The 10,954-nt window shown below is 50.6% G+C and overlaps 1 protein-coding gene across 26 annotated transcripts in view; it reads left to right on the top strand.

Annotated features, from left to right (window-relative positions):
* Window positions 1–2,029: 2,029 nt before the first annotated feature.
* Window positions 2,030–10,954, top strand: part of MICAL3 (microtubule associated monooxygenase, calponin and LIM domain containing 3) — a 175,915-nt gene continuing 166,990 nt past the window's right edge. For 13 of the 26 annotated variants that reach the window (XM_082420522.1, XM_082420511.1, XM_082420507.1 and 10 more), the window contains exon 1: window positions 2,031–2,211. The gene's annotated coding sequence lies outside the window, so the exon portion shown is untranslated. Of the gene's footprint in view, window positions 2,212–10,954 lie in introns of all 26 variants that reach the window. The other 13 variants (XM_082420527.1, XM_082420526.1, XM_082420528.1 and 10 more) reach the window with 3 other exon arrangements.

The raw sequence follows: 10,954 nt of genomic DNA, 5'->3' as shown, positions 1-10,954 counted from the left end.
ACATATAAAAAGGCTGTGTTCACTCAGGGAGCAGGTGTTGCAGGGGGAAAATCCTCAACTTGGAAAACCAGATGCCTTATTCACCAGTGTTGTTACAGCAGCCAAATGCATCAGCCTACATGCAGCTTCGGCTGTAACAAACTGCTAACCCTCCTGATGTGATTGTTTTGAGGCTGAAATGATATAGGTATAGAGATCAATGTAAAACACGATATAGGTGTATCACATCATCTTTTGTACGGAATGCAGTTGGTTCTGAAGAAACAGGAGATAGCGTTGCATTGTGGGGACTGTGAAGGTAGGCACTGGAGTTAGACCTCCACTCTGTGCACTTAGGTAAGTCAGCTCTCCAAGCCTGTCTGAGACTGAAATGAAACGGTGCATGCAAAGCACTTCCAAACAGTACCCAGCACATGGTAAGCATTTAATAAATGTAAGCAGCAGCCACTGCTGCTGCTGTCAATGACGGAGAGAGGTATATATGTCAATAAAAATTGCATAGTAGGGCAGAAAATCAGGGTTTGTGTAGCACAAAGTAGAAGTGGGAACTCTATAAGCCAGCAGCTTCTGTTCATCCATCTGGGAAGGCTTCATGGAGGAACTGGACTTTCTAGAACTCTTTGCATAATAGTTGGAAGATGAGTTCTCTGGCTGGGGAGTGGAGCTACTAAGGGTACCCCAAGCACCTGATACAATTTGGAAGAGGGTTGAGTGGGTGCAGGGTGAGCAGCTGACGGGAGGTTGAAAAGTTCTGAAAAAGGAAGGTGGAGTTGGCCTTAGGCTTGGTACCAAAATGTAGGCCTGCTGCCGGTGTAAAGCTCTAAAACAGAGCGGGTGGGACCCTTATAGGACGTGCTGAAGTCTTGAATTTGACAGGCAGTGAGACTGAGCGCCTCACGGGCCTTGCAGAGTTGAATGGCTGCTGCAGACTTGAGATAGTGACCAGCACTTTGGCAACTCTGATGATGCCTGACCAGCAAGACTTGTTGCTGAAGCCAGGGATTCTGGACAGTTCAACAGGCGAATGAATTATTAATTGAAGCTTTGTCTGATTACATGGAGGAAGAGAGAAGAGGAGGAGGTGACTCTTGGAAGAGTATAAATTATTGGGGAGAGTGTGGTTCTCCACATAGAAGAAGAATGCTCTGCTTTAAGAAAGGGACCCAGAAAGGATATTGACTTTGTCTTGACAAAAGGTGAGGTTAATACCGTCTATATCAAGGAACTGGTGTCAACTTTCAACTTTGGTTGAAAGAAAGTCTACTCACTTTCAAGCAAAGTTCTTTAGGAAGATGCCCCAATTTGAAGAACATATGTAAATATTGCTAATCCCATGCAAAGGCTCATAGGCTCGCAAAGTATGAGAAGGACCATCAGAGATCAATTCTAGTCCAATATCCTCATCGGATTAGATAACTGAGGCCAAGATGGAGTAACCTACCGAAAGGCACACACAGATATCTGCTTCAGTTCTCTCCATATTTTCTTTTCGCTCTCTAATCCCGAAACTTGAGGATCCCCGGTCTCTTTGTTTCCCTTCTCGATAGGATCAGAAAGAAAATTCCAGTTGTGTTGTGCGGCGGCTACTGAGCGCAACGAATACGTGCCCTTTAATCGCATCCTCTCTCCTCCCCATCTGGCCGGCTTTGATGTGCCCACCGTCCTTTTCCATTGGCCATTTCGCGCGGTTCCTCGCCCCCTTCTAAGGTTCTCAACCAATCAGCTTCTCCCTGGCCCCTCGGGGCGGGCGTTGAGGAATGTACCACTGGACCCGCGGAGGAGGGGTGGAGAGGAAGAAGGGTGTGGCGGCGGCTCCTTTCCTTACCTTCTGCATAGAACCATGAGCTTCTGGCAGAGTCTGAGCCTACGGGTAGCGACGGCGTCCCTGGGGTTAGGAGGCAGAGCGGGTTCCGGAGGCGCGGTGATGTCAGTGCCCCGAGGCCGGTGTCCGGTGGTCGCGCCCCGGGGGCCGCAGCCCCGCCCTCACATGTGCCCGCCCCGCCCGGCGGCAGCGCTGCTACCTCAGCAGCCGCCGCGGTGCAGCCCGCGCGGGACGCCGAACGCTGAGGAGCGGTCGCGGGTTGAGGCGCTGGCCGGAGCGGGGTCGCCGCGGGGCTGGGGCGCCGGACGCCGCGGCCGAAGGGCCGAGGGGCGAGGTGCGGGACTGCGGGCTGCGGCCGGGACGCCGGCGCACTGCGGCATGAGGCGGAGGTGAGACGGGCTCTGGACCGGGCCGGGACCCGCGCGGGCCGGGCGCCTCCCTCTGGCCGCCGCGGCCCCGGAGCGGAAGGCGGGCCCGGGTCCAGGGCGGCGGGCGGCGGGCGGCGGGCGGGAGGCTCGGCGCGCTTGCCGGGGGCGCTGTCCGAGGCCGGGCACGAGGGGGCCCGCAGGCCGCCGGCGAGTCCGCGGGCGGACGCGCCGCCGAGAAGCCGCGCCGGGGAGCGCGGGCGCGGCGGGGCCTTGACCACTCGTTCTTCTCGTGGCCCTCGTCCCCTCAGGTCCCCACGTGTCCCCCATCCCCCTTCTCCTCGTCCCCCTCGTCTCTCCATACCCCCCATTCCCCCGTGTCCACCATCTCCCGGTGTCCCCATCCTCCCCATGTTCCTCCATCCCCCCTGTGCCCCTGTCCCCCCGTATCCCCCCGTCCCCTATGTGCCCCTGTCCCCCGTGCCTCCCATCCCCCCGTGACCCCCGTCCCCCGTGTCCCCATCCCCTCGTGTTTCCCCATCTCCCGTGTGCCCCTGTCCGCCTGTGTCCCCCCGTGTCCCCCCGTCCCCCGTGTCCACCCCGTCCGCTAAGGCGCACGGACCGCCCTCGTCTCCAGATTCCCCTCCAGACTCAGTTCAGGGAAACCGTCTCCAGCCATACACCCCGCGTGTGAGGTCCAAGGTGGCGGCTCTTTACCGCGGGCAGCAGTTACCGCCGACGTCAGGGCTTAGTGCCGAGACATGGAGGTGTCTTGGAAACAGTGTTTCTTCAAGGCTTACCACCTTCTCATCTTCTGGGTTGTGGATGGAGAGATGGCGTGTAAACTTTGCAAGTCCCATCCGTGTGACAGTTTGCCGGGGAGACAGTCGTTTGGATCGCACCCCAGGGTGCGGATGAGGCGGGTGTTGTAGTGAGCAGGGCCGTGCCCCTCAGTTGCGGGGCCAGCAGGAGGGCTCTGTGCCTCACCACCTGGCCACACCGATGCCAGTTCCTTGTTGCGGTGGTTCTCCTGTGAGCACATCTGTAAGGGTCCCTCAGGAGGCTAGCACAGGGACCTCGCTGGCGGTCCAGTGGGTAAGAGCCCGCGCTCCCAATGCCGGGGGTGCGGGTTCGATCCCTGCTCGGGGAGCTAGATCCTGCATGTCCCTTGGTGCGGCCTAAGGGAAGAAGAAAAGAGAGGCTAGTATAAACTTCTTATTTGATCTTCAGACGGACCTGGTCAGAAACTTGACTCAGGTTGTTGTGGCCCTACAGTGAATGCTTCTTGTGCTCCAGGTTTTAAAAATTTTTTAACTTTTTGGATAGTATATTAAATACCATGAGTTAATTCCAGAATTATAGGAAAAACAGGGTTTAGATGTTCCTCTTGCAAAGAATCTTTAGGAACTTGGACCTGGTTCCTAGCTAAGCCTCCTTTTTGTGTTCACAGCACTAACCTTTGAAATGTCTGGAACTTGACTGCTAGGTTGTGAGGTTTTTTCCCCCCACCTGGGATGGTCCAGGTGACTGCTGTTTCCTGGTGTTCTAGGTGCTGGGGAGAAAATGGGCTTTGGAGTAACGTATACCAAGTATTTAGTGCAATGCCTGGCACACAGTAGATGTTTAATAACCACAAATGATTTTCTTCTTTCCTGTTTGGTTTTGGGAGACCCATGGATGATGAAATCAGATGCAGTTTTGTTTGCATGCTCCCTTCTTAAGTTAGGACTAGTCCCCCAACCTCCCCACTCCTCTTCCCATCCCAACCCCTAGCTCTCACACCAAAATTTTTATGGTACGTTAAAAATGAAACTCAAACCTCCGGACCTAGAAGTAAATACCAAACAAGAAAAAAATGAGCTCTTCCTTCCAGCTCATGTGTGCATTTTTTCAGAAAGGATGGTGTACACCGTGGAAGAGGTCTTACACTGCTCACACAGGTGAATAAATGGTCAGAGTGGACCCTTTCTTGGGTCTGTTGAGAAGTCCTGTGGGTAAGGATTTTGGTTGTCATTGGTTTAACCTGTACGGGCGGAACCATAAACTCTTCCTAATTTCTGGCATCGGGATGTAAGAAATGGCCCAGAGTGGGTGACACCTGACCAGCAGGCAGGGCATGGTCCTAGATTTGTGGGCTCTGCCTCTGAACTGGGGTTTACATGTACCCCCTCCTGCTTGTACCAGGCTCCATGTGACCAGATTAAAAGGCTGTCAAACCCAATGTTCTTGAAACAGTAAGTAGCATCATGGTTTATGTATGTCCCATAATATTGGGAGTCACATTTTAATAATAATCATACTCTGGATTTATTTATTGCTTTTCTTTGAAGAAGTGAAAGCTTTTTCATCGCCTGTTATCATTGATTCATTTTTGTCTCCGAGGTCATCAAGTTTAGTGCAGTGTGTTATTCCTACCTTATAGATGAAGAAATGGAGGTGATGTGATTTGTTCTAAGTAGTGAGTTGATGCCTGAATTGGGCTTCAACTGAGTTTTCCTCCTTATGGTATTTCTTTCTTTCGTTCTTTTTTTTTAACATCTTTATTGGAGTATAATTGCTTTACAATGGTGTGTTAGTTTCTGCTTTATAACAAAATGAATCAGCTATATGTATACATATATCCCCATATCCCCTCCCTCTTGCGTCTCCCTCCCACCCTCCCTATCCCACCCCTCTAGGTGGTCACAAAGCACCGAGCTGATCTCCCTGTGCTCTGCGGCTGCTTCCCACTAGCTAGCTATTTTACATTTGGTAGTGTATATATGTCCATGCCACTCTCTCACTTCGTCCCAGCTTACCCTTCCCCCTCCCCGTGTCCTCAAGTCCATTCTCTACATCTGTGTCTTTGTTCCTGTCCTGCCCCTAGGTTCTTCATAACCTTTTTTTTTTTTTTTTTTTTAGATTCCATATATATGTGTTAGCATATGGTATTTGTTTTTCTCTTTCTGACTTACTTCACCCTGTAGAACAGACTCTAGGTCCACCCACCTCACTACAAATAACTCAGTTTCATTTCTTTTTATGGCTGAGTCGTATTCCATTGTATATATGTGCCACACCTTTATCCATTCGTCTGTGGATGGGACACTTAGGTTGCTTCCATGTGGCATTTCACTGATTCGTTTGTAGGGGGAAAAAAAACCCTCTTTTTTTGGAACCTGGAAAACTTAAAGACACCAGACCATTGTGCTTTTTAGATTACTGGATAGCTAAGAATAGTTAGCATTTGTTGGGTGCTTATGTGTGGGAGCCTATGCCATCACCTCATTTCTTCCCCACGACAGTGTACAAGGTGGGACGTTTATTTTCCCTGGTTTTACATGAACTAGGGTTTGGTGAGACCCAGGTCAAGGCAGTGACAGAAAGCAGGGCTGGCGCCCAGAGCTGGGCTGATTCTGAAGTGTGTGCTCCTGACCTCCATGCTTTAGTGGGGACTGGGGAGTAGACGGCAGAGTCCCTGACACCTGTTGCTGCTGCTTCTCTGGGTCTGACGGGCTGTGGTTTTACGGGGGCTTTAGTTTTCTTTCTTTCTTTTTTTTTTAAAAGTAAAGTTATTTATTTATTTTTGGCTGTGTTGGGTCTTCGTTGCTGCACGGGCTTCCTCTCGTTGTGGCGAGCAGGGACTACTCTTCGTGGCGGTGCACGGGCTTCTCATTGCGGTGGCTTCTCTTGTTGCGGAGCACGGGCTCTAGGCACGAGGACTTCAGTAGTTGCGGCACGCGGGCTCAGCAGTTGTGGCTCACGGGCTCTAGAGTGCAGGCTCAGTAGTTGTGGTGCACGGGCTTAGTTGCTCCGCGGCATGTGGGATCTTCCCGGACCAAGGGCTCGAACCCTTGTCACCTTGTCATTGGCAGGCGGACTCTTAACCACTGTGCTACCAGGGAGGTCCCTGGGGGCTTTAGTTTTCATTGAAGTAGAATAGTAGAAAAGATTCTGGGCTTTTCTTGGACCAGAAGCGTTCTTTAGCCAGATCATTAGCTTAGAAAAAATAGAGCTGAAAAACGATCTTTATTTGGAGAGTGTGAAATATTTAATGAGGCCAGATGGGGAGACTAGGGATAGAGAGAATTGAAATGGTTTGTGGACGGAGGAAATTTGTGATATTCTAACCCAGGGGACACCTTTAGTACACAGGCTTTTTAACTTAAGTGGCAGGTTGAAATTGTAAACCTGGAGGCATGACACTTGGGCTAGAATCTGTGCAGTAAATAAGGCTCTCAGTTTCTGCTTTAGATGGCAGAGTTGAAAATCTGATTCTTCTTTGGTCTTTAACTTCTACAAATAATGCGGTACATTGTGGGAACGGTGGGAATATTGTTGGGAAATTCACCTAAACTCTCTCTGGACTTCCCCTTCCTCCAGCCACCCCTTCTGTCACCTTTGGTTCCACTTTTCAGAATTCAGCTCTGAACCTGTGGAATGGGGTGGGGTGGTGGAGGGCATCGGGCTCTGAGGTGTGTGGTACGCACCAGGGGACAGAACAACATCCCTGCCCCCTGGGGCTCAGCTGCACATGACCTGCTGTTTTCTTGGTGTGGGCTTTAGCTGTCTTGAGGTGTATGGTCATTGTTATCAAGAAATTGGGGAGGGAGGACAGGCAAACTATCTCCCTAAACCCTGCAGTTCATTGACTTTTTGTCAGTGTCAAGTTTCACAGAGAAGAGAAAATTGCCACAAGTTAAAAAAAAAAAAAGAAAGTGGTGACAATTAGATTAAAGAAAGGAGAAGAAGTAGGACTGTTGGTTTGTACCCTGGTGAAAGGTGGAAGACAAAGGGCAGAAGCTTCTGCTAAGAGGTCAGGTCCCTGGCAGGAGCAGCGCCTCCAGTCTCTGTGCCGGAGGACGGACAAGCTCGTGTGCGTGTGTGGATGAACACCGGGAGAGGGGTCTTTCTGCGTTAGGCGGGTCTACAGAGGCCTGTTTAACCGTTGACCTAGTGACCTAGTGAAGGGTCTGGTCTGGTTAACTCTGGAAGGAGAGGAACAGTACTCCGTCAAGTGGTTAACTAGTAGCTTTTATTGATTTTTTCCTTACTGTTAAAACAAATAACTACATGAAAGGCGGAGTGAAACTTTGGTTGGTCCCGGCTTTGCCCTGTCTCCTGCCCTGCCTCTTTTCTGTTGCTGATTAAGCAAAATATGGAGGAGGCTTGAGTCCCTGTGTCTGTGCTGGAGCTTGGGAGAGAGAGGGGCAGAGCAGCCCAGAGGGAAGACCAAGGGTAGGCAATTCTTCCTCCAGCCCCGGTCGCCCCCCGGATTATGCCAACAAACCTCCACGCAGGTTGTCCCCGGCCTACAGAAAGCCGGCTTACAAAGGTCCCGGCTACCTTCTTTGCTGCCTTCCTCACACACCCACCCCGACGACCAGGCTGCCTTGTGATTGCCAACGCTGGGTCTGTGAGTAGCAGAGGGAGAGAAGTGGGGAGAGTAGCATCCCGATGGTGGCGTCTGCAGTCCCGCGTCCAGGCCGTTAGCTGTGTGCCGGTCCTGTTCTGAGTGGGTGCATGGTGACCGCACTCAGTCCTCCTGGCTGCCCGAGCGGGTCGGTGCTGCGATGGCCCCTGTTTCCTGCACACAGAGAGCTCAGTGATTGTCCCGTTAGAAAAGGTGGACTTAGGCTTCATTCAGACTCAGGCATTCGGTTCTGGAGTTGTGCACTCACGGACCAGCCAAGGGCAGCTGACTTACCTCTGTCATGGGGGTCAGCCCTTCCTCTCTTCCAACCTTCCCTGCACTGTTTCACATTGTCCCTCTCTTCACTTTTGAGTTATCTGTTTGAAATGCTACAGGAGAGATGCGTTTAGGTTAACTCGCATATTCCTTTAAAAAGGGGGCAGGGTGAGAGGAGGTAATTCTGAAGCATTCAGAGGGGAACACAGGTGGGCTTCCCAGAAGGGACATTTAGGACAGTGTAGTCTTCGGGGACCTAGTGGCTGGGCCATGGGATCTGGAAAGAGGGTTGATTACAGGTCTGCTGTCTGAAAAGCTGAGGAAACCCTTGCCCTTCCCTCCTCTACTTTTTTGCCCCGCATAGGTTTCTGATTCCCAAAACCTAGAGCTCGCGCAAACCCTATCATTGCCCTAGCTCAACTACTTTATGGATGATTTTTATTTAATTTATTTATTCTGTTTTTCTGAATGAGGTAGTGTGGGATCCTAACCACTGTTTGGAACAGAACCTTTTACCCAGTTTGGTCATGACTGGTCAGAGCCATTTGTTTCCCTGTGAAAAAGGAAAAGGAAGTATTTTAACTAGTGACACGGTCATGTTTCAGTTTGTTTCCAAAGCAGATAGGCTTTTCTCAAAACCAGACTTGCAGATGTAGGGAAAACAAATCAACCTCCTGCCTTTGGCATTTTTAAGCACCCTTAGACAAGTAGGTACCGTGGGCAATTATATAGGAGTAGCCATCACCTACCGAGCGCTACGGTTGGCCAGACACAGCCCAGCGCCTTATGTGCACACGCCACTTCTAGTCTCCTGCTTCACACTAGGGAAACTTGCAGAGAGGCTAAGGTCCGTAACCTCAAATAAGTTGCTGAGGCTGGATGACTCCAAATCCTGTGCGTCTAATTACCTCACTGTAAGGTGACATGTTGAGGGAGCAAAAAGAAGAGGAAGCAAGGAAGAAAAAGACAGTATGGGGCAGGGGAGAGAAATGGGAGAGAAATGGGAGAGATGGCAGTGTGCCTGGGCCCCCAGGACTCACTGGACGCTGTGTGCCTCAGTGGGCTGAGCAGGGCCCAGAGACTCCTCGGACCTCGACCACCCTCAGGGAGCTCGGGGACAGAGGGGCCGGAACCTAAGAGCTTTGACTTCATGCTGGGGCTTCCTCTTAGCACATGTTTATTGAGCAGCTACTATATGTAAGGCACGTGCCAGACAATAAGACGCTGTCCGCCTGCAAGGGGGGAAAGCACAGATGCAGAAAACCATAATGTGTTGTGATTAGTGGCTCCACTGGCCAGGGAGCCCTGAACATGGAGTGGTAAGAAAATTTATGCTAACGGGCAAAATATTTTTTTGTCCATTTGGTTTTGTTAATTTCGTACACATAAGATTGAGAATTTCTAGAATTTACCCCCGTGGCTATTGTTTCAGGAATGTTTGTATATTTGCAAACCGCGGATCTGTTTGCAGCTGCTCTCTGAGGACCAGCCCAGCACCTTGGCTGTAGGAAAGGATGGGGCCACCTCCCCTTCCTGAAGGCTGCCCTTTGGCCCAGCACCACTGCCATCTGTGGCTTGTGCTGCTTGCCTTGGAGGTGCCAGTGCCCTGGGCTGCTGGAGTACCGTTTCCCAGGTGCTCTAACGGGTGGGAGCAGTCGTGAGCAGGGAGGCACTTAACCGATGCTTTGGGAATTAGATTGGACCATGTTACCTCTGAGGCTCCTTTCTAACTCTAGGACCCCGATACTGTGCCTACAGGGACCTGGGAACTCGGTGGTTGCCTTGTGCTGGTGCCTGCCAGCCCTCCCACTCCTCCTTCCTTCAGTATCTCTTTGTCATGTCTGTATTTGGAAGCTGATCTATTGTGGGAAAGGCCTAATGGGACTTCTTGCTGGGTATGCTCAGTGAGATACAGTTTTTGCTTGTGTTTTAATCTTTTATTTTAGAAGACCTTTGGATCACCATGATCAAGTCCATTCAAATAGAAATTACTTACATCTCCTGGCAGTGGTTAAGCATCTTCCCCTCTGCTCCCTGCTATATTGGTTGAGTTGACTCCATTTGGTAATAACATTTAGGACCCTTTCACATGTTGCTAAATGAAACAGTCTCTGTGTCCATGACCAGTGACCTCAGAGAAGGGTTCATCAGCTTAAAGATATCCTTGCTTTAAGCAAAGTTGCTGTATGAAAATGTGGATTGACCTCCAAAATATAATTGTGTGTATCTGTACTTCTTGGCTTTAAATTTAATTCTTCACAGTAAAGGAATTTTGCAACAGAATTCCTTCTCAAGGAATTCAGAATTTTGCTTTTCTGTATACAACTTTCCCAGGCAGTCTGATCTTCCAACTTTGGTGGAAGTAGCTGCCTGTCACTTTTACCTGCGTTGCTCTCTCCGTGCCCTACACAGATGCAGCCTCAGAACCGCAGATGGTACTAGCCCCGGCCTCTACAGGCTTCCAGGCTCTGTCCCGGCTATCAGTCAGGTCTGGCAGTGCCTGGCTGGCCAGCCTCTCCGCATGCAACATTCATTTGCACACCAGCAGCCGTCTGGACCGTGGTGCAGTTGCTCCCCTCTCGTGCTTGTTTCCAAGCTGCTTCTGCAGGCTTTTATGAGGCCCAGGTGCTTGGGCATGTGCACCAGGCAGGAAAAGCCAGGGTGGAGTATAGATTGTTCCCTGGTAGGACAGTGAAGGAGGGCAAGGGATTTGGCTGAAAACCTTACTTATATTAAGGTGTGGGAAAGGTGGAAAGGGAAATAATTTATCTGGAGTATGCTTTATCAGTACACTGTCATGACACGACAATCTCCTTTAATCCTTATAACAATCTTGGGAGGTTACATAAATGATGCCCACTTAACAGGCTGGGAAACACGAGGCTCAGTGACGTTAGGTCGCTTGCCTGAGATCTCTTAGCTGGTGAAGGGTGGAGCGAAATTAGAGTAAAACCCAAAATGTGGGAGTGAGTCTCTGTTTTCCTGGTTCACACCTGGGCTTTGCAATCTTCAAGCCCCGCTTCTCCACACCCAGGTTTCAGGGGTTGCCTGAATAATCTTACCTGAGAAAGAAGTCCAGAGGAAGAGGAAAGAAAGAAG

Source organism: Balaenoptera physalus, assembly GCF_965194825.1.
Source record: "Balaenoptera physalus genome assembly, chromosome: 13".
NCBI lineage: Eukaryota > Metazoa > Chordata > Mammalia > Artiodactyla > Balaenopteridae > Balaenoptera > Balaenoptera physalus.
Note: the sequence above shows the minus strand (reverse complement) of the source record. Positions and strands in the feature narration are given on the sequence as shown.